The sequence below is a fragment of the Odocoileus virginianus genome, chromosome 5 (genome assembly GCF_023699985.2).
Source record: "Odocoileus virginianus isolate 20LAN1187 ecotype Illinois chromosome 5, Ovbor_1.2, whole genome shotgun sequence".
Classification (NCBI taxonomy): domain Eukaryota; kingdom Metazoa; phylum Chordata; class Mammalia; order Artiodactyla; family Cervidae; genus Odocoileus; species Odocoileus virginianus.
Genome location: NC_069678.1, coordinates 12,901,344 through 12,928,707, shown reverse-complemented (window position 1 = coordinate 12,928,707; position 27,364 = coordinate 12,901,344). Strand labels below are relative to the sequence as shown.

At 51.0% G+C, this 27,364-nt stretch overlaps 1 long non-coding RNA gene across 21 annotated transcripts; it reads left to right on the top strand.

Moving 5' to 3' along the window:
* The first annotated feature begins 1,593 nt into the window (after positions 1 to 1,593).
* Positions 1,594 to 26,625, top strand: LOC110148679 (uncharacterized). Of its 21 annotated transcripts, none has more exons than XR_011487685.1 (7): positions 1,594 to 1,799; positions 2,176 to 2,272; positions 2,742 to 2,911; positions 5,367 to 5,440; positions 17,561 to 23,973; positions 25,517 to 25,980; positions 26,301 to 26,625. It is a non-coding gene; the product is annotated as an uncharacterized lncRNA (long non-coding RNA). The 21 variants fall into 21 exon arrangements; XR_011487695.1 differs by lacking the exon at positions 1,594 to 1,799 and having other exon boundaries at positions 2,054 to 2,272; positions 25,517 to 25,579; positions 25,773 to 25,980; XR_011487688.1 differs by lacking the exon at positions 1,594 to 1,799 and having other exon boundaries at positions 2,055 to 2,272; positions 25,517 to 25,579; positions 25,853 to 25,980.
* Positions 26,626 to 27,364: the final 739 nt, after the last annotated feature.

Sequence of the window (27,364 nt, the reverse complement as noted above, 5' to 3'; positions counted from 1 at the left end):
ATATTCTCACTGAGCCCCTCCCTAGGCTTCACAGAATAACATTGAGTAAAACGAGATAAAACCCGCCTGCAGGTTTTTTTTTTTCCTTGTCCTATTCCCCTCAGCCCCCTCCTCTGGGGCTACAACCCCCTCTTATAATGTCAGATAATTGCTGGTGTGCGGCTCTGAGAAGCCAGAGCTGATACCAGAGAAGGAGAGAGGGGGAGAGAAATAAATAATAATCTGCTTCCATTCAGCGTATATAGGTTACCTGATTTGCATATATGCTAATATTTCTATAATTACCCTGCTGTTCTGGCCTATGATCAAGTTCTATAAATACATAGGATAGCAGAGCTAGGCCTAGCAACACCACCCTGAAGATTATCCAGTAAACATACATATGCATCTGTGTGCCTTTCTGTGCCCTTTACATCTATGAGCCTCTCTTAGACACAACACACTCCCTAACAGATCTTCCTAGCTCTTCCAGCTTTTCGTTGCCCCTCTCTTGTTTAAAGGCCCCTCCAAGGAAGGAGGAAAGAGAAGCCCGAATGTGAAGATATTCTAGGTTATATTTAAATTCTTAGAATCAGTATCATTATGATTAAGTTATAACTATTTTATTAGGAAAATCAAAGATTTCCCCAAATTATTGAATTAGTTTATTATTACCTGAATGCCCCCACCTCCTACAGGCCCATGCTTTGGGGTACAGGTTGGGGGATAGGAAGAGGATATCTCCCTATTCCTAGGCCTGTCACAATATCTGAGAAAGTGCTGTCTATGGGAGAGGAAGTGGAACCCCCTTCCCCAAATCTGCCCCCCAGCCTCACTCTCTTAGCAAACTCCCCACTCTCAGGAAACCAGGGGGGAAGATGCTCACGGAGTTGTGCAGATTTTTGGGTGCCAGTGGCAGAAGTGGGGAGGAAGCTTGGAAGAACATAAAAGACGCAATCCACAGCTGTCTGCTTTTAATTATAATTATCCCCTTTCGCTTCCTTTCTGGCTAATGAGGGGGGGATTAAATTTTTTTTTCTCCCTCTCTCCCCCTCCCTCTTTTCTCTGGAATTGAGGGGTGGAGTGAGTTCAGGGTCCTCCTCCCCTTCCTCCCCAATCCCCTGGTTACGGGGAGACAGGCAGACTCCAGAGGGTGGTGACAGAATGAAGAGATTTGTAGGAACAAAGGAAGGACAGGTTTGGATTGCTGGACACGTCCCAGAGTTGGAGAGACCCCCCCCCATTCCACTAGCACCCCCTCCCTTCAACCCCCAGCTCCCTAGACAAGGAACTCAATGTCTTCCAGGCGGTGAGAAAGGAGCTAAAGGGAGCCCCGGTCTAGAGGGAAGGAGGAGGGAAGGGGTGGGGAGCTGGGGGTGGGGGGTGCAAAATTAGTCTCAAAGGATCTTTATTTCTGAGCTAGTGAAGCAGATGTAATCAAGGGGAGAGAAAAATAATCATAATGGGAGGAATGAGGGGCGGGGGAAGCTGAGGCTGGAATGGGGGGACTGGGCCAGGCCAGGGCTGAGAACCGGGGGCAGGGAGCCTTGAGTGGGGGCTGTCTGTTATCTGCTCCCACCTCCCCGAAGTCTCCCTACCTTGGGGTGGGGAAAGGAGGACCGGGTCTATAGACTCTGACCTTTGCCCTCAGAATCCCTCTCTCAGAGCTTAGGGATGGCCGGGCCAGAAGGTGGCTGGGAAGGCACCGGGGAGAAGAGAGCCCCCCGCCCCAGCCGAGGGAGGTGGTGAGGAGAGGGGAGACTGAAAGCAGTGGGGGAGGGTGAGAGAGGGGAGCCGGCCGAGACTCAAGTGGCCTCCAGGTCTGTGGGACAAAAGTTGGAGGGAGATTTGTGTATGAGAGAAGAGGGGAGGGGGCCTCGGGGAAGGGGGGGCTTTGACAATGAACTTGAGACAAACTTCATTAGCATGCAGGCCTGCTGTCTGTCACGTCGAGCTCAGACTGAGTTCCCATGCAGGCCAGGAAGAGTGGGAGGGAGGGAAAGGGAGGGGCTGAAGGTGGGGGTGAGAGAGAGAAAAGAGACCCGACCATTGTACCATTCTGGGCCCCAGCTTCCACCAAGTATCGGGACCCCAGCCCTGGAAACCAACCCCCAAATCGCTCTCCTCTTCTAAGAACAAGATAATTTATCTCCCACTTTGAATCTGTGGTCCCACCCCTCCTCTTCTCTTGTCTAGACTTCCAAGTGCCGGCTTTTACCACCCTGCCCCACCTTGCTCCCCCCTCAAGCTCTCAGCCTTCATCTTCGGATTGCCACCCTCCTTCACAGCTAAGGTCTGGATGTGTGATTCGTTGAGCTGACGAGGACCGGGAGCTGGGGGAGGTTTGGGAACAGGAGATTGGAATACTTTGACCCTCCAAATGACAAACTGTGTCCTCTTTCTATCACTCTTTATCAACTCCACTCCCCACCCTAGACACGCATCATTTAATCACGGTCTCAAGTTCGAAGGTGAATTAGAACTGGGAGGAGGCTGGGAACGGGGTATCCCGTCACACCCTTTCTCTTGCTTCCTTTGGGAATGAGGGGTCCTGGAGGAACAATAGCTTTCCTTAGTCCCTTCTTCCTGCCTCAGGTTAGAAAAGACAGTAGGAGGAGATGGGAAAGAGTGGAGATGACAAAGACCCCTTCCCTGACAGGCATGAGATGGGAGAAGGAGGGGCTTCATCAGAGTAGGCTGTTATCCTGGGGGTGGTGGTGTCTCCAGACAGGGGCAGCACCCCCTGTTCGCTGCCTTTCCAGGGAGAGCAGCACGGGAAAGAAAGGGGGAGGCAAGCGAAATTCCTGAATGGATAGACAGATGCTACGTCATCGGAGCTGCATCCTCCACTCCACGAGAGGCTAGGAGCCGGGAGAAAGAGGCAGGCCAGCGGCAGGGGCCACCGAGCCAGCGCTCCTCCTCCCAGAAGCCGGTGAGTGGCCATTCATTCGGAAGGGTCCTAGCCCCTCAGGCATCCGGGCTGGGGGTGGGAAGGGATCCTCTAAAATCAGTTAGGGCGTCCTACCCTCCTACTTTGCCCACTGGCTAATGGAGGCGGGTGCAGGAATCACAGAAAGGCTGAGAAAAGATTGAGGGGGTGACCGAAAGGGAAGAGGCATGTGTGTGTGTGTGTGTGTGTGTGTGTATGTGTGTGTGTGTAGGAGTAGCTAGCAGAGTGGGATTTCATCTCCTGCTTCCCCATCTATCTGTCGAGGGGAGCTGAGGCAGGGCCCTGCCCAGCTGCCCCAGAGCGCCTCTTGATCTCCCTCCTCCCCGCTAGCCCCGGCCAACCCGGAGACAGCTCACTAAGTTTGTCAATGGGATTCAGGGGGGCTTTAGGGTCACGGTGCTACTGATCCTATTAATCCGCCCCTCCCTTCTCTCCACCAGACAGGGCCAACATCTTAATGCTTGCACAAGAGGAGAGGCAGGAAGGAAGATTGTAGCGGAGATGTGAGGGAAGAGAAAAAATGCTTCTGTATTCAGACTCCTGACCTTCTTTCCTTGCTCTGGCTGTTACTCCTCTCTGCCCCAGAGACTTCAGGGTCTAGGGGCGGACAAAGTCTGAGGGACTGGGGTCACTGGGGGCTGGGGAAGGAGCCATATCTCTAAAAGGGAGGAGACCAGAATTAGGGGGGGAAAAAAAACACTTGTAGAATTTAGATTAATTTTATTTCCCCCCTTCTTGCTTTTCTCATGAGCTGGGAGGTGGGAAAAGGGCTGAGGGGAGCTTAAAGGCAAGTGAGGTGTTGGGGCAGATGCTTAGGTTCAAAAAGGGGAGAGAACCCTGCTCCAACCCTCAGGAGACCCATCTGATGGTGGCTTTTTAATTTCTGGTGTTTTAAGAAGGGTCAGAGGAGATGGAAAAGAGGCACTATTCTTATCTCTAGTCCCCATCCACAGGGTGCTTTCTGGGAGGCAGGCTGGGACGATCGTGGGGTAGTAGAGGCTGGAGGCCAGCAGGTTATTTCTGGTTCCCCAGAAGCCAGATGTCTGGGAGAGGCTGAGGCTACCAGCCACAGAACAAGCACACACATATTCCATGCCTCCTGGGGTGTGGTCCTTGTCACCACATCCCCCTGCACATTATGTGTGTGTGAGAGGGTAGAGTGGGGTGTGGGGCACAGGTCAGCAAGAAGAGATATAAGTGTTCCAGGGAGCCCATGACTCTTTTTGAATAGGGTGGGAGGAGCCAGAGGCTCCTCAACTGCCCTTGTGCTTATTGTCTAGCAATAAGACAAAGTTGGGGTTGGCCCCCGCTTTGGTTTGAAGATAATTTCTGACTGAGATGTCCCTTTATGAAATGGATGGGCTGGCAGAGCTGAGGCTGGGCATTAAGTGGGGATTCGTGGATGTTAGAAGAGGGGAGAGAGTTATATTCAAAACACCCCTCCTAGAAATCAAGATTGGATTTAAGTCTTATTCCTGCTCCCCCGCCTTCCTTTTTTTTCTGATTTCCTCTGCATTTAGGTATGTTATCTTCCTGACTTTAAAAAAGAAGAAGAAGAAGAAGAATTAGTTGTAAAATTGAGTTTGAGGTAGAAGGATTCACTAATTTATCACAACACACACACACACAATACACTTCTCTTAGTATTTTAGGACTTGGGTTACCTATGGTATACATGTCATTCTTCAAAATCATAATTTAGTCTGAAAGCAAATACTGAGAAAGTAAGACTATAAAATATTGAGGTGGGGTTTCATACCCAACATTAAATTTAAAAAAAAAAACTGCTTTGTGTTCACACCTTTTGTATATGTGAGAGAGAGAAGGAGAAGAAAGGGAGAAAATTGGTAGCTACAGGATATGTCTTTGTGGATCCTTAGTGATATGCATGGATAGATGATAGATAGGTAATGATGAGAAGAGAGAAGAAAGCTGGAGACATTATGTGATTGACAGTGTCTTAAGTGCATAGAACTTTAGAGTTTCCAATGCAGTTATACCTAGTTAGACAAAAATATATATGTCTGACCCCAGATCCTTCCTTCCATCCTGAGCATGCTTTGTCACGGTGTACCATGAGCAGCAGGAACCTGGGAGGAGATGGTAGCCACTGGGCCAGGGATTACTCCTTAGGTTCAATCAGAAGGGCCACAACATCTTCACAGGCTCAGTTCAAATCCCTGGGCCCACAGATTTCGAAGGGAGTTAGAGGGAGGTTGTGAGGATGGGTCCAGCTTAGAGGTGTCCAGGCAAGATGGAGCCAGAGAGGCTCAGGCAATGGTCCTGCCTTCCCTGCCTATCCAGGCTTTTCTCTTTCAGCTACCTCCCTGTGCAGCCCAGAGCCCTGTTGGTGAAAGAGTGTCAGGGAGACAGGGGTATTAGGGAGAGGATTGGAGCCACAAAAAGACTTTAACCTCTGCATTCTCCTCCTCGACAGGAGCGGAGCATCAGAGAAGAAGCAGCCTCGTTTGTTTCTGGTGTCATCGTAGGTGTCCACCTTTGGCTTTGGGGGTACTTATTTTCTTATTTGTTTGTTTCTGATGGTGGTGTTAGGGGTGGGGTGGAGAAAGAAGCTGGCTCAGCAGTCACCTGGGTTTTCCCCTGTTCCTTATACCTCTCAACCCCCTGCCTGCTCTCTTCTAGCTTTCAGGCCCTGATTTTGATCTATTCTAATTGTAGTAAGACCTGGATAGTCATTGATAATGGGAATGGAACATGGTGACTTAAGAATGAAGGCAACCCTATGAGACCAGTTCCATGAGAGAGAGGAGAGGCCCTGAGGATTCGGGGGACTCTTTGCCCTTCTCTCAGAGGCTCCTGAGGGCAGAGATGGAGGCCCATCGACCCAGGGCAGGTGGGGGTGGGAGGCAGTTAGTTGGAGAGGAGCAGAGTTATGGATGGAACATGGATGACAGAGGTGAGAAAGGAGAGGGGTGTGGGTGGTGGTGAAGGGGGACCTGGAGAGCTTAAACAGCTGTGCGTGGGTGTGTGTGCAGGGTGTGTAAGAACTGGGAGGTGGTACTGCTGCAAATATCTGTAGATGTGGCACTGTATTTGTCTTAGCTGATAGGTTTGCGTGTGTGCGCGTGCATGTATGCATACACAGACCCTTACACATTCATGCTTTGCCCCTCAAGGAGACCATTTGCTTATGGCTGACCACCTCAGTCACCTTGTCCTCACCTTCCTGACTCCATAAGTCTCTCAAGCAAGTGAGCAGCGTGTTGAGTTGAAGGAGAGAACTGAGAGCCATCGGGGGAGGCAGTGCTTAGACAGACCTGAGGAATCCTCAGGCTGGCCTCTGAACAAGAGGAAACATACTTTGTGGGAAGAGAAGGGTGGTATCTCTGGGGAGAAATCTTCCAGATTATATCTCCATTCCCTTTAAACTCGTCTGCCTATATAGAGGGTTTTTTGGGGTTTTTTTTGCAGCTTCCCCAATTTTTTTTTAACTGCCAATTCTTGCTTTTATCTAGTGCAATCCCATAGAAAATGCAAATATTCTGTAGCAAAAGAATAATGTATGATCATGTTCACAATAATGAACCACTAAGACAGAAATAAATATCTGAACCCACCCTCTTCTAAATACAGCTTTCATCTGTATCTTCAAGGCAAATTAACCTGATAATTGAAACAAAGAACAAATATGCTTTTTATTTAATTACCTGAGTATTTTCGAGAGAGTGGCATGATGCCAAAATATATTTTGGGACCCAAATTAGAAAGAGTCATCCAAAAGCTGCATCCAGAGGGCATAATTCAGGCCATGTTTTTCTATACATGGGCCCCTTCAGGGACACAGACAATGGGTGGGCATCCGGACTGCAGAGGTGGGGGCGGGGACAGGCACTGGGAAAGCACGTGTGCTCCTTGGCTAACTGAGACACTTAGAGACTCAGATCAGCACCAGGGGTTTGGTGTGCTCTCTCCTCAGTCCGCCAGAATTTCCCTGGAAGGACTTGGGTGGGGTCTGTAGACCATTGCTCTAAGAACACTGCAGCAGAATGTGCTGCGTGCTGGAAGCAGGGAGCTCTGCTCCAACTGAGGCCTTCCTAGAGGGACTGAGGCCGGTGGGCCAAGAGCAAGGGGACATAATGCACGCATTCTGCTCCAGCTGTTAGCTTCTCCCAGGTCTGCTGTATCCAATTCTTCATAGTGGAAGGGTCTCCTCTGGTCAAATTAGCTGCCAAATAGTCACTAACATACAACTCTCCCTACTCCCTTCTCAAACCCATACACAGATCCCACGGGACACACATTTTGTCAATACCTTCCCTCTCCACCCACGATGGGTGCAGTCCACAGGAAGGCAAACTCAGACTTGCAGCCGCACCAACAGGGACACACATTCTTCTATTAATTCATCAGTTATTCATCAGGCACCCACTATTTTTTAGCCATAGTGTTAGATACCATAGAGTTGAATATGTATGAAACCACCTCTGACTTTGACAGACTGTCTCTTTTGCTACCCTCAAGGTGTCTTTTTTTTGAAACTGGAGCAGCATGGCTTTATACAAACCAATCCCAGTTAACATGATGGTGGAGAGTTCTCTACTTCTTTCATGGCTTGTAGCTCTGTCTCCATTAGAATAAAGGCAAATGCCCCACTCATCATCATTTCTGAGCAGGCACTGTGGGAGATCAGGTTGTCAAGTCCACCCAGACAAAACTAAACAAAACATTACTTCATCGGAAATCTAGACAGAGAGGGGGATTCCAAGTAGATAGTACCAGGACAATGTAGAATGATCTGTTTTCTTTTGTGCCCACCCACCCACCCCCCTTATATTTGGACACTCTGTTTAGACTGAGGTACTCTGGAGGAGCCAAAGCCACAGTAAGATGCAAGGGTAATTAGCTCTTTATCTAGCTATTTGGTGAATATTAGATATGTACCCATTTCTTTCCTGAACTTGGTTTTTTAGGAAATCCAGTTGAGTTGAATTTGGGCAATAAGTTGTGTGTGGGGGGGGCGGGTTTCTGTTAGGCAAAAAAAAAAAAAAAACCCTTTCTGTCCTCCTCTGACAAAAATGTGGTTCTTACTGATCCTATTTCTTGCTAGGCTGTCTGGATGGTCCAGCTCTGGGTAAGGAATTGTGGAGCTAAGCTTGGGCCCCATAGAGGCAGGGGACTTGATTGGAAATTAGGGACAGAGAAGAAAGGGGAGAGTGCTAGCTAGCAACGCAGCCTCTTTCCCACTTACTGGCCCAAGTCTCCAGGCAGTGGGTGAGGGGAAGGTGGAGGGGCAGAAAGGGTTTATTTAAAGTGCTTTTAAGGGATCTTGTGCGAGGGGAAATGGGGAAATCCTTGTAGGGGAAGTTGGTGGTATGTTTGAAGAAGTGTAGTCCCTATTTAGGATTGCTGGAATGTCTAGAGGATGTTAGGTATCCTATAAAGGGGTGTGAGGTGGTATACTGAGAAATACTTGAGGCGGTTTGTAGGTACAAAGAGGCCTATTGTTTCTCTGGGGCCTGGCATGGAGGATGCATTTAGGGGATACATTTAGCAGCACATCAGTAGGGTGGGGCTATCTCTGTGAGCAGGGAGGGTTCGCCTTTCTGCAACTGTGCCCCACCATTGAGTGTTGTGCTCTCAGTTCTAGGAGGGTGAAGAATTGACGCTGTGGCCATTTCTAGAGATCCTTCCCCTTGGGTGAGGCTCTTGAGACCCTATGGAGGCAGACAGAGGGGTGAAAGGTGTGCCAAGCACAGCCCGTTAGTGTCCTGTAACTTGGGAAATCAGGCCAACAACTTCAGCTTCCTACTGTCACTCTGGGGGGCAGACACAAGTCCCTGGGCTTTGTCCTATTTCAAAGTCCCCCCCCCGCCCCACCTCACAGTCATGCAGCAGTTATTCAGACTTTCCAGTCTTTGAGGGGAGCACCAAATGAAACCCACTGACATGGCTTGCATCCATCTAACCAAGGCAAATAGCATTCAGGCTGGGCTTTGTCCTAGACTATGCAGAGACAGGCCCCCGGGACGGATAAAACAACCTGGCTGGGTCTGATGAAGAATCCTGGGTCCTCTGGAGTGCACTTCGGTTGTTGTAGGATCCCTGTAGAAAGGAGCCAGCCCAGATCAGGCAGAGGGACGGACTTCAGGTATCCAAGTCATAGTGTTTGTTTGTTTGTTTTTAGAAAAGGAGCCCGGAGGAGGGTGGTGGAGTGATAGGGTAACTCGCGACCTGTCAGGCACCGCGGCTCAAATGGGAGTCCGCAACTCGATCACAGAGAGCTCCACCGATCTGAGAGTCCAGACCCTGCCTGCAGATCGGTGTGTGCCGTTTTCTGATTCTCCCGGACAGATGGGGATCCAGGTCGGAAAACCTTGTTGGAGAATGATTTTTCTCCCTGTGACTCCAGCTCTCCAGACACCTGGAGATGGAACCCGGGGTGAGGGTGCCGGGCTCGCGATTGGAGGCGCACAGGATGGGGGGAGGAAGAGAAAGCGCTAGGGAGGGCCTCCAGGGCTGAGTCAAATCTCTGTGTGTCTCCCAGATTAATGTAAACTGTGATTCCCCAGCCTACCCTACCTGGAACTTTGGTGCTGAGAACAAGTTCCTGAGATAGTCTCATTTCTGCGCGGTGAAACGGGAGGTCGAGGCTCGCTCACACCCTGCATCTCCCAGTAGGGATCTTTTTCTCACAGTTTTGGCTTGAAAACCAATAAGGGAGGTTCCTGTCCATCCTAAAAGATTAAGATTACAGTCTGGGATGGGTCAGAATCTTAGAAGCACAAAGGATATCCTGATGCGAGAAGGCCGGTAGAGGTTGAGTCTCCAGTAATCTGGTTCTTTTTGAGGAGATATCACCCGATCTCTTTCCCCATCTTTGAACCCTGGACCTGGTGCAATATACCTTGGGTCAAAATGGAAAATGTAGAACCTACAAAGAGTGAGGTTGGAGATCAAAACCACAAATGGCAATGGATTGGAGATGGCAGGCAGGTCTCGAGAATGCGTGAGGCAGCAAAAGGCTGAGAATCAGCACACAGACATAGTAGTTCCACCCCCTTCACCGTTCTCCGGGGGGAAGGGCGCCCCAATTGCGCGCTCCGGCTCAACCCGGGAAGGGGGAGGGGCGGAGCCGGTGGGGGAACGAGGTGGTGACGTCAGACTCGGCGAAGCCAATCAGAGGCTGGTCTGGGGAGGGAGCACGAAAGGATGAATGAAAAGTCCGGAGCCGGAGCGCGCCCGGGCCAGAGCAGCGGCAGAGGCTGGGGAGGGAGCTAGGGAGATGAGCTCTGCTCTGCCCGCCTCGGCTCGGCGGAGGCAGAGATCCCGGCGAGCGCCTCCACCCCGGCGCCCGCTGAGCCCTGGCACCTCGAACTCAGGGCCTTGGCGTTCCGTGGGCGGGAACGTGCCGGGAGGACCGCGCGGGAGAGCACGGATGGGCACACTGGGCTCGATGTAAGTGGCCTGGCCGGCTTGGGACACGAGGTGGGCTAGCGCCTTGGAATCCGGCGCCTCCGTGCGGGGCCTCCCGAACAGGGGCTGGCCGAGCCCCACACCCTCCTCGGGGCTCCGGAACCTCCTTGATTCCGATTCCTGATCGGAACCCCCACCAACCTACGGCACCTCCTCTGGCTTCCGACCCCCGGCCATTTTCACAGCCCTGGGTTGTGGACCTGGATTTCTGGACCTCTTTGTACAAAGCCATTTCTCTGGGGGTCCTGTGGGCCCAGAGACTCGGCTCACCTTCCCGGCTTGCCTTCCGTTTTCTTCCTCCTTCCCCATCTCATGGGTGCGCTATCGGATCCCTTCCCGCGTGGTGTCTCTCCCTTTCCTTCTCTCCTAGAGACACTCGCTAGGGAGTCTCCGGCTTGCCTCCCCGCCCCCATTTCCCTCTCTCTTTGGGTTGCCGGGATTTCCCTGTTTCCTACTGGGACGTCTCCGGGGTTTTACCCCCAGGATTTCGCTGCCGGTTGCCCTTTTTAGTCGTTGGCTAGGATCCAGCTTCCACCCCCCCTCCCCCCCACCCCGCGGCGTGAGCTCCACTTCGCTTCCACCGCCCTTAGGAGTTGGGAGATGTGGTGGAGTCGGCTACGCGGTTCCCCGCTACGACCCCACGCGGAGGCTTGGGCTTCGCTGAAAGCCAAGGCTCAGGCTATCGGATGCAGCTGGATCTTCCAGAGAGGGGGCAGTGTGGACCCCGTGAGGTTTGGGTGGCCTCTGCCTCGGTCCCTGCGGTCTTCCCGGGTGGCACGAAAAGCCTGCGAGTCCCTCCTCCCAGGGACCTGCGGCACTCTGGCTTCTGGCTCGAACGGGGAGCGGGAAACCAGGCTTCGCAAGCTTCTGGGATCCGGGGGCGATTCCCGGACTTCGACGCCATCGGCCGTCGCATCCTTCCACGCCTTTTTCGGTCTCTGTCGTGTCTGTGCCGCAGCGTCCCCGAGTCTTTTTCTGTCTTGGACTCTGCTTCTCTCTCTGTCCTCCCCCTCTCCCAGTGTACCCTTTCCCCACCCTCCACCGGCGGGCGACCAGGAGGCTGCGGCGATGCAGGCGTGGGCAGCGGCAGCCAGGAGGCTGCGTGGAAGAGGCGGCGACTGCAGCCAGGAGGCGGGGTTGGTTGTTATCTTTGGTTATCTAGCTGTATGAGTGGTGTGGAGTCTTCATAAAGCTAGATAACCGAAAGTAAAAATAACCCCATACACTGCGCAGAGGGGCCCCTGGGAAGCTGGCGGCACGGGCGGGCGGGAGGCCGAAGGGAGGGGCTAAAGCCGCGAGGACCCACGGGCCGTGGGAGGCGAGAAGAGGACCCGGCGGCCCTCGGGCCTCAAGATCGCACCGGCTGGGGCGTCTTTCCACCCTCCAACTTCGGTCCGCTCAGGTAGGAGTCGCAGTCCCCTTTCACTTTCGCCAGCCGCGATGCAATGCCTTCCACCGCCGAGTTGCGGGGTAGCAAGAAAGCGGGTGATGGTTACCTCCCGAGACTGGGCCTTTTCTGGCAGTCAGCAGATTGGGTCACCGCCGGGGAACGCTGCTCCAAGGGAGATCTCTTGAAATCTCGTTTTGGGGTCATTCCGGGCAGTGCCTGGGGTTCCTGGCGCAGGCCTCCCCCGCGGGCGCTGGGAAACAGCTTCCCGCAGGCTATTCACACCTATTGCTGGGGCCGGAGAGTTTGGGGGCGGTCACCTGAGAATGCTAGTCTTGGCTTTGATCTGCTCCCTAAAGCCCCGTCGGTCTATCCAGCTTGGTCGGGTGCTGAGAGTGGCAAAGCGAGAGGTAGGCGGAGGGAGGCTGGAAGTACTAGGGGTCCAGGTTGGGCTGCTCAGAAAGAAGACACGGTGGCAGGAGAGCCTTTTTGCCCAGGCTGGGCTGGGTTGTGCGCAACGGAGTGCAAAGTATTTCTCGGCCCCTTGTTTTCGTATTCTTTCCTCCTTCTCACTCAGGACCTGAATTTGATGTTTTGCAAAGCTTCTCATGCCAGCTTTGTCTTCACTGGCCAAAGGGGTTGTGATGGGGTCTTTCAGGATACCCTACCTTCCCACCCCATCCTCCTTGACTTGGAAATCATCTCCAAGAGCAAATGGCCTCAAGGAGCTCAAACACAAAGGAATTTGTAGCGTGGTATTTATGCTGCTGGGAGAAAGCAAAGAATTAGAGAGATTAATCAGGGCCTTTCCTAAAAGAATCCATTTATCTGGCCTGACCTAAATATTTTAAGCAAAAGAGTGTTTAGGTGCAGTTGAGTGGAGGATGGTCTAGTCACTAGGGAGATTAAAAGTAACAGGCAGCAAAACTAGAAGTAGCTCCCTGTGCATTTATGACCTCTTCCCACCCCAACAAACCCCCACCATGCCCCCCTCCACCCCACCCCCACATTCCAGAACACGGCAGGGCAGTAAGGAGTCTAAAGAGAGCAGGAGAACTGGACAATCGACCTTGGACTGACTCCTGTTTCCTGTGTAAATTTAAAATTTCCTCCCAGGAGCTGATTTTATAGCTAGAAGATTATGATTCAATTATATATTATGTGGCAGAAATATTGGGGAATCCAAACTAAAACAATTGGGCTTCAGAGAGTCCAGAGTACATATGTCGTCTTTCTTCCGAGGTTTGGAGGAAAGGAAGATTAGCAGACTTTTTGTCTATTTCAGCTGTTTGAAACCTAGCTTTTTTTGGGGGGGGGGGCAACTGGAGACAGGATTAGGGAGAAAGGGAGTGGGACTGGGGCAAGCACTAATAATGCCTAACACCACACCGTATTTTCTCGTATTTCTCGTAAGAGCACTCTGCCTACAAGCCTTTCTTTGACCCTCCAGCCCTATGAGGTAGCTGTTATTAACCGCATTTTACAAATAGGAGCCACACACTCAAATGAATTGCTAATGTCACTCAGTGGTTTCATAGCCAATACTTTTTTTCTTCTCTACTTCTCTACACTTGCCTGAGGGAAGGGCTGAGAGGGTGAGGTGGATAGACTGAGATGGGGGTGAGAGGGGAGGGGATCCATGCACCAGGGGAGAAGGAAAGCCCACTGAGCTTTGCAAGGCCCGGTTGTGAACACGGGTTGACCTTTTTTCTTTTAACTTTTCTTATAGCTGGCTGGAAATATGTATTCTGGATCTGCTAAGGCTTATCCACGTGAGACTCAGAACCTATATTATTAGCCACACAATTTGGGTTTATATTATTATTGTCATATTCTATTAGCACATTTGACCACAGAATCTCCAAAGGAGAATAGAGGGCCTGAGGGAAGTGGTGGGTTGAGGGTTTACATCCTACAAAACAAGCTCCTCAATGGAAAGGGCAAATATAAGTCAAGAGAGTTGTGGGGGGTGATGGTTTGCATCTGCCTCATGTGTGGGTGTATAGATGGGGTTGTCAAGAGAATGATGGGTGACAATGTTTGTGAGCTGTATATGTCTGCTTATGAGGGTGAGAAACGAGTGATGTGTGAGCTGGTATGAGATTGGATGTGTGTGATCCATGATGGGTAGGAAGCTCTGGTGTGAGATTAGGAATTCCTGGCTACTTACAGCTATAAATCCAGTAGAGGAAGAGACAGTCTGGAATATGGAGGGGTTTACCAAATGCTGCCACCAGAGTTCTCCTTCTGCCTTCCCCACCCTTTATACCAAATAGCACCTTCAACTAAACCCAGTAGGAGAACTGATGGAATGGGGATACGTGGAGGCAGGGTTGAAATTTCTCTTTTGTATTATTATATTTCTGTGTCCAAGAATTTTTAGGTCTGTTCAGATCTTGCTATATCCACCTATTCCTACTGGAAAACAAATTCTAAGCTGGTTTCTTTACCCATTTCTCTCCTCAGTCCTTTATCCCAGTACCCTCTCCTATTGAATTCTGAATCCAGGAGTTCAAAGGCAATTTTCTTCTAAACATTTGTCTCTAAAGTTTTGCATTTTCACTCACACCCTCACCCTGGGGCAAATTTTTCATAGGTCTAGGCATCAAAAGGGTTTTGTTGAAAGATCCTTACAGTAATAGAAATCATCACAGTCAGAAGTCTAGGGAAAGAGAATGAGCAAATATGACTGAACAAGGTCTAGGTTTAGGTGCCATTATTTACCAGCTTCTGATCACATATTTGTTCAGTGGGGGTAAGAATTTGTATCCTCAGGATTGTTACAGGGAACAAATGAAGAATTCTGTATAGATAAAGATCTTATATATTACTATACCCACAGGTAATGAGTAATTCTTTGACTGCAGAGGGGATAAAGGCTACAGTTTGGAACAACTGTTTGAAAACATATGATTGATCTCAGAATACAAAAAGGACAGTTTTTTGGCATATTCTATACTGAGGATCTCAAAAGACTTAAATTTAAGGAAGTTCCTCCTCCTCTTCTAGCTTGAAATCAAGGAGGGACTCTTGGGACCTGAGGAAGCAGTGTCTAAAGCCTGGGGGAAGAGGAACAGACTCTGGGAAGTCTGTTAAGGAAAGAGGCTGGAGTCCACGTGGCAGAATGACCATTGTATTTTTTTCTCCTTAATAAATCTTACCATGTATTGGTAAGAGTACTTAGGATAGTAAACTGACTTAGGTAGATAGATATGGCTTGTATAAATGACAATTCCAAATTTTTTCAATTAAGCTTCTAGAGTTACTAAAAAGAGTTTATTAAATTAAAGGACCAGTTAGATAGTGGGTGTAATTAACAAACTAAAGAGCATGCAGACTTTTCTTCATTGCTCAGTGACTCACAGAAGAAATGTTTCTGTCCTTTGGCCTCCCAGCCCCACCCCCCAGGTTCTCAACCACCTACTCCTGATTCCCAAGGTTGATAACTTACCAGAGAGCACAGGCCCCTCTGCATTCTTCCACATCTGGAAGTCCTTCTTGAGTTCTGGACTTCCCAAGGCTTGGGAGTGGGAATCCTGATATTTATTTTTTCACCTCCTTTCCACTCGGATGTTCTGGGGATATTTGACCTTTCTTTCTCCCTTCCTTTGCTACTAAGACCTCCGAGATCTTGAGTAGTTATAGCACTGTCTCATCCAGGGCAGGGTGTGCCAACTTCCCTAGTTGTTAAATGAGTTTCGGTTAATGCTTTAAAATCACTGGAAGGAAAGAATAGGCAAAACTGTAAAAAAAAAAAAAATTCTCAGAGCTCTGAAGGAGAATGAGGAGTAGGGCTATGGAAGGTAAGGTTGGACTGAAGCATATTCAGATAGGAGAGAGTTAGAGAAAAGGGGAACCCTTCTTTGCCACCCAGGCTCTCCCAGGGCTCAGAGTGACACCCCCCTCCTCCTGCCCTAATCCCCCCATTAAGGCTGCTCTGAGTTTGTTATGACAGCGGCTGAAGGCAGCTGAATTGCTGTTTGCTGTGTCTGCTAATTGGACTGAAGGGTTGGAATCTGGACACTGAAAGAGACCATTGTTGCTGTTTACCTTCCACAACTGCCTCCCTGGGGACCTTCTGGGTGAAGGGGAACAGCATGCCCTCGGGGTCATTGCACCCATTCCCTGTCTCTGTGCAAGGGACTAGGGTGGGGGGAAGTGTATCTCATTGCCTTGGGGTGGTGTGCACTCTCACAGCAGGGGAGAGACAGGCCCAACACCTGAGTCAGTCTCCAGGTCAGGCTTGGGGCCACTGAGAACTCCTAAGCAAGGGGAGGTTACATGGGCTTGTCCTTCTCCTCCCTATTCATTCCCTACTTCGGGGGCCCTAGCCTTGCCCTTTTCCTCCAGCTGATCAGGCTTAACCCTTGAAAATTTTCACATTTGCTTTCTTCCAGACCAGTGATTCTCAACTTGGTTATGCACTAAAATCACCTAGGAAGCTTTTTAAAAGTTACTGATATTTGGGTCCAGCACATCCCAGAGTGCCTGAGAATGAGGCCTAGGCATCAATATCATTTAAAAGCTCCCTTGGTATTTCTAAATGTGCAGTTAGGGTTAAGAACCACTGATACAGTCTTATCACTCTGCCTGGGAAACACACGCTCTCTCTCTCTCTCTCTCTCTCTCTCTCACACACACACACACACATGTACACATGCAAGCAGGCACACACATGCCCTTCCCTATCTTTCCTACCTTCCTACCCACCCCCTCAAGCTCCTAATAGCTATAATACTATCAGGCAGATTGTATATCTTTTCATCTTTATTACTGAATTCCTTGTAGGAGCCTTAGAATTTAGGATGGAATTTAGAGGTCTGTAATCCATCAACTGCTTCAACCTGAACTATACCCTAAGGGCAGGAATTATGACTCCATCTCCCAGTGGATTTCCGAGTAGGATCCAGATGAGGACTGAGCTAATCTGGGACACTTACATCATTAGGGATGAAGGAGTGTGAGGTTCAGAGTTTCATTGACTCTTGATCTCTTCCTCCCCCAAAGTAGTATTGGCTATTTGGAGATCTTCAGAGAGGAGATACGGATGTATTTCTTCAGAAATACATCTGCCCCTGTCCTTACTGTTTCCAAATGTTTCTGCTTCTTCTCTTCCCTTTAGTTTTCACCTGGGGTGAATGGGTGTTCCACCACTCTCCTGCCCTCTTTCCTCCACAAGAGCACCAGAACCGTATCCAGCACCACGGACAGCTCCCAGGCGATGAATGAGGTGGCTGTGCTGACCCCCTATGCAGGGGTTAGGAGGGGATCCTGTCTGCACGGTTATATATCAAAGACTAGAATTTTAATCTTTGGGAGTTGTTTGCAGGCAGTCGTTAAGTCTCAGGGAGAGGAAGAGGCTGAGGGCAGTTGTCATTCCACCTCCAGGAGATTGGGTTTGTACACTTTGGAGAGCCTGAATGAGAGGGCTCCAGCAGCAGGAAGGTTGAGGGTTAAATTTCTGGAAGAATTTAAGCTAAGCTCATACAAGATTCAGGCTCCCCCCTGGTGACTGTGGCACAGAGGTAAAGAACCCAGCTGCAGTGCAGGAGACACTGGAGACCCTGGTAGGATCCCTGGGTCACGAAGATGCTCTGGAGGAGGAAATGGCAACCCACCCCAGTATTCTTGCCTGGGAAATCCCATGGACAGAGGAGCCTGGTGGGCTACAGTCCATGGGGTTGCAAAAGAGTCAGATATCACTGAGCAATGAAACAATAACCACATGTAAGAAACAGAGTGTGTGGAGCCTCAGGTGAGCCTCATGTGGAGCCTTAGATGGCATCAACTCTGTATCCCTCGTTCTACAGATTCACAAGAGAGTGGAAGAGATGACCAAGGTCACTCAGCTGGTTAGTGGAAAGGCCAAAATCCAGGCTCCTGTTTTCCATCCTGGCCCTGTTTATTGTATCTGATACCTCTTTAAGGACTCTACCTGCTTGAGTTGGGTAGATCAGGCCTATCGCAGGTAGGTAGAGTTCACCAACTGTCCCCATACAAAAAAGGACAGGATGCATGTCCGGGCATTTAAGGTGTCCACAGAAGCCAGGAAGAGATGGAATTGACTGTTCTCTGTCTGAGTAGGCTTGAAAGGGAGGCCTCAGGGAGAAGCACAGGGGAAGGTATACCTAGCAGTAGCTGATAAGCCCATGGGAGAAAAGGCAACGAGGCAACCATCTGCCAGGGCAAAGAGGGCAGTGGATGGCCACAAGGAGTCTCCAGAGGCCAGCAAGAGTCACACAAACTGGAACGGGGCCTGGGAAAGGCCCTTCTGTGTGCCCAGTCCTGCTCCCCCAACACCGAACGCCTAGAAACAAAGGGGCCATTCTCTCTAGGATTTGATGCCGCCATCTCCGGCTGGCAGTGCCAGGTGGTGGGGGCATCAGGGGGTGTCAACCCATTATCCCCCCGAACTCTCTAGGTCCTCTGGGGCTGGATGTTGGGAAGGTGGGTGTTCCATGCTATGTTGCCGTGGCAACCACCCCAACCCCCACCTTCCAAAGCACAAAGAGAGACAGCTTGCACCCCCCACCCCCAGGAAGAACCTGGGTCTGGTTGGGAATCTTCCCTTGGGAATCCTCCTTTCTGATGCACAAGCCATGGTGTGTATAAGCATCACCCTCTTTTCAGCTGAAGGTTCAGTCATCAGCAGACCATATAGCTGGGGAGGCTGGTATATCCAGAGTCTCTGGGCAAAGTTGTGTAAGAGAATCCCTTGCACTTGACCCTCTCTCCCTCCAAGCTCTCCCGTCCCTCACCTATAGCCAAGGCCATCCTAGGCCTTCTCAGCTGAAGCGACAGGGCCTTGACCTTCTTCTCTTTCCCAGAAGTGAAGGACACCTCACTATTCCCAGCAAGCCCCCAGGCTGTGGGAACGGAGAAGAGGGGGTCATTCCTGCCACCTTCCATCTGCACCCTCCGCCATTACTCATTAGGCATTCTGCCCCTCCTTCCGCTCGTTAAGCCTGATTTGCATATATTTGCATAATACAACACATTTGCATTCCAGGAGGCTCTTGGTAGGAGCCAGGAGAAAAGGGGAGGGGGGCCGGAGAAGAGAAAAAAGGGGAGAGATTTTGTTTTCATCAAAGTATGTGTGTTGGGGAGGGGGAGGTGACAGGAAGAAGACCGAAATAAAAACTCACACTACTTTCTTTCTTCCTTTCTGCTCTCCCTCCCTGAGCTGGCCTCAAATGCCAAAAAGAGATGCCAAGGGGCCGGCTTTTCTGTCCTTTTTTTTTGTCTTGCTTCCTCCGGCCTTGGCTCCCCAGCCTGGCCCCCCACCTTGTTGGGCTCAGGCTTCAGAAAGAAAGGGGCAGGGGTAGGAAGCAAGGCTGTGGGAACGGAAGAGGGAGGCCACCATCTTAGGTAGCCGGAACCTATAAAATGGCTGCCTCCGACAGGTGTGGGCTGAGAGCCAGCCCTGGCTGGTGGGCATGCAGGGAGGTGAGACCACAAGAAGGACTTTCTGGCTGACCAGGAACATTGTTGAGTCTTCCTACTAGTGGAATTGGGAAAAGAGGATGGGGAGAGAAGGAAGGAGGGCTAGATGAGGGATGGCAGCCCAGAAGAGACTTGAGCTTCACACAGGATCAGGGGTGGTAGAGAGGTCTCTGTGCTGAGTTTAGTTCCAGACCACTAATGAGTGTCAGTGGACTTGGAGGACTACAAATAATTAAAAAAAAAAAAAAAAACTGGAGGAATTAGAACTGGGAGTATCAGCAGGAGGGGGAAGGGGCAAAGATGTGGGCAGGCAGGATAGTCTGTCAGTTTGAGGGGCTGCTGTGTACTTGAGATGAAGTTCCAAGTCTTCTCTCCTCAGCCCATCAATCTGGCTTCCACCTTGATGACTGGTCATACCTGTACCTTGTCCAGCCACTCATATAGACTCTTCAACCAGACCCAATGGTCCTTGTTTAAGCCTGGTGACCTCTGGGGAACATTTCATACTGATGTCTTATCCTTTTGCCTTTGGCTCTTCTGTTGTATCCCTGATATGTGTTCTGGTTTCTAGTCATTCAGTCCTCTGGGTAGATCAAGTCTCCAACCAGAAGTGTTTCCTAAGATTTTGCTCAGTTTATTTTTCCTTTCCACTCACATCCTTTTACTTTTTATCATTTCAACCATCATTTGGAATTATTAACACTCATTTCTTTAAACTCAAGATTTGTACCCTAACTACCAGCTGTGGTCCTATCACTAGGCTCCTAGATCAGACTGGAGTGATGCATCTGATTGGCTAATCCTGGATCACATGACCAGGCCCTGGTTGTAAAGAAACCTGGGAAAGTTGTTCAGTCACTCAGTCATGTCTGACTCTTTGTGACCCCATGGACTGCAGCACACCAGGCTTCCCTATCCTTCACTAACTCCCGGAGTTTGTGCAAACTCATGTCCATTGAGTCGATGATGCCATACAACCATTTCATCCTTTGGTTTCTGTAGTGGCACATGAGTACAACCTCCCTCCAAAACTCCTGAGATGGCCATTCCTCAGACATAAGGAGGGCATTCAGATGTTCATTCGCTCAGTATTGTGCTTTAAGACTTGCCCCACGTTCCTACTCCCCCCCCCCCCCCCCACCCATCAAGAGCATTGTTAAATTTCTGGGTCCTCAGGTACAAATCCTGAGCATTATCCTGGGATTTGCCCTCTTCCTTCCCCTTCACCCAGATCATTCACATCGGAACCCATCCCTTCGTCCTTTGTAGTGCTTCTCACATCCATGCCTTCTTTTCCCTTACCTGTCAGCTCATTCATTCAACAGGCATTTATTGGGTGCCTACTGTGTGCCAAGTGCTACGTTGAAGAGAAGGTGGAATACAAAGCCGCTTTGAGGACCTAGACACCTAGGGAGGAGGCAGACATGAGTGATTACAAGACAGTATGAAGGCTGAGGTTCCAGAAGACCTTTGCATGGGGACAGCATGAGAGCTGAAGCCCTGGGATACCTTAGGGGAGTTGAGGAAGGCTTCCTGAAGTTCGCCAAAAGATAAGTAATCAAATAAAAGGTATAAATGTGATCAAAGGTAAGCAGGGGGCTAACAGGCTAAGGAGCTGGAGTAAGTGCCTAGTGGGGAGTGGGTAGCATATGTAAAGGCAAGAAGGTATGGAAGAGCAGGTCATATCAGGTCACCATAGTGTCCATCAGAGGGAGTCTGGACTGGGAGGAGATGGGAAATGGAGTCAGAAATCCAGTTATTAGGAGACTTCTGTGCTTCACCAGGGCAATTGGATTTGATAGGGGTACTGGGAAGTTAGCTGACAGCCTCAGAGATGCTGGGTGTAGAGTATGGCTCAGGGGCAGCACATAACCACCCGCAGCATGCAGGGGGATTCCTAAATCTAGCCGCCCACTGAGCCTGGCAGCAACCAGATATTTAACTGCCTCTTGGCTGGTACTGAACAAATGGAGGATCAGGAAAGGAGAGTGTCACCTGAAGAAGGGTCTCTGCCTCTCCCTCATCTAGAATCACCCTCACTCCTCTCAGCCACACACACCTGCAGACTCAGGAAGCTCCCTGGGAGGACATGAGGAGAAGCCCAGGTTGGTCCCCAGCACCGTGAGTGCCTGGAGGTCAGGGCAGGGGATGGGCCTCTGGGGACCAGAGTGTAGAACAGAGAGGTTCGGTCTTGGAAACTTGCTCAAGGAGAGAGTGATGGAAAGTGCAAGGGAGGATCTGGGGTGGGCCAAGGCTCTGAGGAGATTCTTTGCAGAGAAGGGGTGAGAAGCTGGAGAGACAAGGATGAGGCCACTGCTGGCCACGAGGGTGGAATGCGCGTGGCGGGGGTGCCGCCCGCCGCCACCCCCACCCCCCACCCCCCCGGCCCAGCCTCTGCACAAAGGCCTCTCTGTGAGTGGCTGTGGAAGCAGTCCTGTCAGGTGAGGGCGCTTAGCTCTCCGTGCCCGTTGCGGGTGGGCTGGAATGGGGTTGGGGGAGCGGGAGGGTGAAGGGTGGCGTCAAGCTTTAATCAAGTCCTAGAAGAAACAGAAGCCAAGACTTGGCCAGGGAGGCCATTCCCAGAACAGGCTGCTCTCCACACCAAGGCCCTGCCCCAGCTCCCTTTCCATGTCTTTCCAGGTGTGACTGCAGGCCTGTCCAGCCTGCCTTCCCCAACGGTACACGCCCTCCCACAGTGCCTCTGAGGCTGGTCCCCCACAGACCCTCTTTCTTCTTCCCAGCAGAGAGTCCCCTCCGGCTCTGTATGGAGCTACCCCCCTAGAGACGGCTGTGTTGGCAGGGCGGAAATTCAAGACTGACCAGAGCTCAAAAGAAATCTAAGGTCCCCTCAGTCTCCAAACCCAGGGGGTTTTCTCTCCTTGCCGGGCCTCAGTCAGCAGTGTGGGTCAGACCTCCCCTACCTCCAACCCCCATTGTGTACACTCTCCTAGCTAATAAAAGTCTGGACTGGGGGCATTGGAAGTGGTAGAATGATAGAAGACACATCTCAGTTTATAGATTGCTCACAGATTTGGTAGAGAGCCTCCATCCACAGAAAGAACAGCAAAAGAAGGAGGTTTTGGATTTTGACTCTGGAGACAGGCTGGTCAAGAGACAAATTCTGTCTTCCCTCCCTTCCTAGCCGTGTGCATGCATGCCCATGGACTGTAGCCTGCCAGGATCCTCTGTCCATGGAATTCTCCAGGCAAGAATACTGAGAATACTGTTGCCATTCCCTTCTCCAGGGACCTTCCTGACCCAGGGATTGAACTTGCCTCTCCTGCTTCTCCTGTATTGGCAGGCAGATTCTTTACCACTGAGCCCCCTGGGAAGCCCTACTAGGTGCATGGCCTTAGGCAAGTAACTTAATGTCCTGGATCCTAGTTTCCTTCCACCGTTATCCTGAGGATCAAATGGATCAGTGTGGATGGAGGTGTTTTACAAGACTGTGTGCAGATGTCCAGTGTCCCTTCTAAATGACACAGGGGGACCGAGGGACACAGAGTTACAGGGGCCACTACAGACAGGTGGGGCAATCAAGGAAGGCCTCCAAAGTTTGGAAATGAGGGAGTGGATTGCTGGGGAGATGAGCAAAGGTACTCTGGTCTGTCTGGGAGGCATGGCCAGGCTCTGTGGACTGGCTGGTACTCTCTGGTCTCAAGTGGGCCAGCATCTTGCTGAGACTGGTTTGGGAGGCATTTGTTTTTTAACAACTAGGTGGAAAATGGACTCCATGGCCACAGCTTCTTTCATCCTTCTCAGGAAGAATTTCCCACTGGCCCTGTGTGGACACTGTCCAGCACTTCTGGGAAGAGAGGGAGGGCGAAGTGAAGCCTGATTTCCCCATGTTGCCCTGATCTGCTCTGTTCCCTCATCTCAGAGTTCACCAGAGGGAACATTAGCCAGACACTGTGGCCCACCCCCCGCAACACACACACTGAATGTGTACAAAATGGTACCTCCAAGCCCCACCACTTTGGACCCTCCCAAGTCCCTGATTTTATGGTTCCTTATCAATGTCAGGAATGTGCTAAATTCAGACCAATTTAGATCTCTTGGCCTGTGGACCAGGGAGACTTTGAACAGGAGGGTCTTTTGTCTCTGAGCAGTCATCCCTTGTTGTACACAAGCAAGAGTCAGGAGAGGGAATGATTTTGGCATCATCCCCCACAGATAGCACTGGAGTCTTTCTGCCTGGAGGGAAGGGCCAGGCTGAGGCTGGCATATGGAGGGAGAGCCCTGGGCACAGGGGGCATGAGCGTCACCCAGCTGGGGCTACCTTCTGCCGGGTTTGTCCATCCGGCACCAGCTGGCTTCCCGGCACTGCCCCCGCAACCAACCAGACTCCTTCTTCTGCTGTTACCATGGCAATTGGCTGCCATCTTGTACTCGGGGCACGATCTCATATCCGGATTTTCCCATGGGGTTCCTGGAGGATGGGAGATAGTTCTCAGGGGATTTATCCTTCCTCCTAATATCCACCCAATAAAAATTCATATTAATGTATGATTTTTTTAAAAAATGGAGGCTTACTATATGTCAGGCTCTGCTAAATACTCCCTGTGTTATTTAATATGTGAGGTAAATGAGGTTAATGAGGTAAAATTTAAGAGAGAACCACTCAGGTTCCTGTTTCTGTGACAGACTTCTCTCTCCAACTAGGAAATTCCATGATCTTGCTTATTCCTGTCTTGGAAAGTCCTTTCCAATGTCTAACCAAGATCTGTACTGCTGAAGTACCAGTTCTTTGACCTTTGGCTTGACATGGCTAATTTGAGAGGTAAGGAAGGAACCACCTCCCGGTTTCAGCCACGTTATTGAGCTTCCTGGGCTCCAGCTGTTGGGATAGGAGAACTGAGACTTGGATAGATTGGTGAGAGGCTCAAGTGCCCCTTAAAGACTTGGAGGTCCCAAGTCTCAAATTTTATTTAGAGAAGTAGAGTCAGTGTCACAAAATGCTTTGTAATTTCCCTTCTTTGTCCCCTTCCCCACCCAAGAAAGATGCAGGAGCAGGAGACCATTGGAAAGTAATGGTCTCCTAGGCTCCTCCATCCAGTCACAGGGGAGGTTTCATCCAACAGGGTCCCCAAGAGATCCTGGGATGGTGAGACTTCTCTCCCTCTGGAGCTCAAGCAGAGGCCGAGAATGGTCATCCTGAGATAGAGGGGCACCTCTGAGGGGCATCGAACAGGAGCCAGCTTTGCAGGGGAATCATGAATGAGGAGCAGGTGGAGAGAGAAAGGAGGCCATTCTCAACTGAAGAAGGGTGGGCTGACGGGGAGGGCCTAGGGATAATTTATGATATCATTGTTCCCCGCCCCACTTTCCCAGCCCCCACCCTCTTCCCAGCCCCCTGCTACTGTACGGTTGCTAGGAGATGCTCCCTCTGTCTGGAGCTGGGAGGGTGTAACAGGCGGAGACTGTTCCGTCTGGACCCCTCCCCCCCCACCCAGGGGAGGGCCCCACACTGAGCTTCATCTACCACCCCTTCACAGGCCACAGCAGACACCAGTCTCCTCTTGTTCCCCCAAATCCAGCCAGCCTGGGGCTATCAGTGTTCCCAGACAGGCCGAGGATCTGGGGCAAGGAAGGTCAAAGGGAGCTGAGGAGGGACGTAGTGGGGACACTGAGGAGCAGCTGGCTTACCTCGGGGCCTCTGGGAGCCAGCCCAGGCTGGGCAGAGGACCAAGAGGGGTCAGGGACATGGGCCTCAAGGAGCCCAGGCTTGAGGGAGACTGAGTCTTTGCCTCTAGGGAGCTTCCATTATGATGGGTGAGGCAGCCCTCCCATTCCCACCCCTCTGACACATCAAGGTTGGGGACCTGGCAAAGGTGGGTTGCGGGCAGGGCAGGAGAAGGGGGCAGTGGGGTAGGGAGGCAAGAATTGCAAGTCTAGGTGGGAGGAAGGTGACACTGATCTGAGCAGAGCTGGGCAATGCACGGATGTGGCCCAGATACCCTCCTCTTTCTGAAATTCTCTTCTCAGACTTTAAAGCCCTTGGAGAAGTCTCATGAGGTGAATTTGGGGGGGCTCCCAATTCCAGGTGGGTCAGGAAAGGAATGCTGTGCCCACAACTGTGCTTCTGATGCCTGATTTCTGTGTTCAGTTCAGTCGCTTAGTCGTGTCCGATACTTTTGACCTCATGGACTGTAGCACGCCAGGTGTCCCTGTCCTTCACCATCTCCTGGAGTTCAAACTCGTCTCCATTGAGTCAGTGATGCCATCCAACCATCCCGTCCTCTGTTGTCCCTTTCTCCTCCTGCCCTCAATCCTTCCCAGCACCAGATTTCTGTGTAACCCCTCTTGATTTTATTCTTTCCTAGGTACAGCTTCCCACTACCCAGGAAGGAAGGAATTGGCCTTGATTTTGGCAACCTCCTGCTTGTGTAAGCCCTTTCTTAGCCATTGTCTCGGGTGATCACACAATGGTCCTGAAAAATTAGTGGTGCTGTCCCCACTTTACAAAGGCATAATCGGAGCCCCAAGTCAGAGGACTAGGAAGTTGGATTGGGCATCAAATGGGGCTTGGTGGATTCCAGAGCACATGCTGTCTCCCTCCCCTGTGCCGACTTCCTGCAGCACATGTTCCAAACGTAGGCAGAGGGGCTGAAAGGAGAAGAGGACCAGATGGGCAGGGGGACTTCTCTGCATGTTCTCAGGGGAGGAAGGCCACTCCTTCTCAGGTGCAGGAGTGAAGTCTGAGGAGTGCTCAAACAGTCCTTGCAGGTTGAAGATGTGACTGGGCAAGAAGCCACAGGAGCTGTAGAAGTCAACAAAATCTTTTCAGGTTAGTCCCTGACCAAGGAAATATGCTTTCCGTTTTCCTGAAGCCAGTCCCCTGGGCTGCCACCTAGCCTCTCCCTGCTGGGGATCAGAATTCCTGCCCTGGGCATTCCCCTCCCACTCCCCCACCGTGGCCCTGGATAGAACACCTAGAAGAGATGCCTAGACTCAGCCACTGTCATGGTGGCCCCCTTTTTCATGGAGCCCACCCTGGTCTTTCGCTTTTCCTGGCCACTGGACAGTTGCCCTCTGTCTCCTGCTAAGGTTTCCATCCCCCCCAAATAACCTTTTTCAATCTTGGCTTTTTTTTTTTTTTCTTTTCAGACCAAAAAGAAAAACCTACTTCATCCAGTTGGCTTGGGTGCCCTGTGAGAAGCCTTCCTGATTGACTGAAAGATGAGGCTAAGTTCTAGCAAGTTTAGTGGCTCCTTCAAGAAGCCTGTGTGCAGGATGGAAGTGGAGAGGCCATAGCCTCCAGCCTGGGCAGCCCATTGGCACCTGGAGCCACCTTAACTTTGCCTCCCCTTTGCTCCTGTGTCTACAAGCTGTCCATCCCAGTCCACCCTGGTTTCTCCTGTGTCTTCTGAGCTGAGATTTCTCTGAGATGGAGGTCCCATCTCAAGTCTAATAAAGACTCTTGATTACTGAACATTACTGGTGTTGGTGGATGTCCCTGGGCAGGGGAGGGGCTGAATGGGAGGAGAGTGGTACCAGGCTCCCTCTGAGACACGGGTCCCCTATCTCTGGGATGTAAGGCCTGATGGTCTGAGGTGGAGCTGATGGAACCATAATAGAAATAAAGTACACAGAACTAAATGTAATGCTCTTGAATCATCTCAAAACCAGCCACCCACTCAGGTCCATGGAAAAATTGTTTTTCATAAAACCGGTCCCCAGTGTTAAAAAGGCTAGGGATCCCTGCTCTGAGAGACCAGTGCTGTAGAAGTCACCACGGCAACAAAATGCGGAAGCCTCACTAAGACAGACTTCCACCTGAGCAGGGTGGGCTGGGTGCAGGTGGTCTGCTGCCCCCTCTCTGAGCCGCCCAGGCTTCTGGGAACACCGTCCATGATCTGCTTAGTCCCAGCTCAGAGCAGTGGGCTGATGTTCCCAGCCAAGGAGGCCCCTAGGTGCCATCCCAAGAACCAAGAGAAGGAGAGAGGAGGGGGATGCTCCCTGGAGGGCCTGTGTGGGAGGTCACGGGGTGGCCCTCTGTCTTGGCCGCGATGGGACACATCCTTAAAATGTTCTCCAGGGTTTGAACAGACCAGAGAGAAAGAGCACCCCTGCGTCACAGGGTCACCCACTCCCGCTTCCTCTCTGTGCACCCTGAGTAGAGACAGAATGGGATGGATATGCCTAACAAGAAGGATTCAGGCTAGACAGCA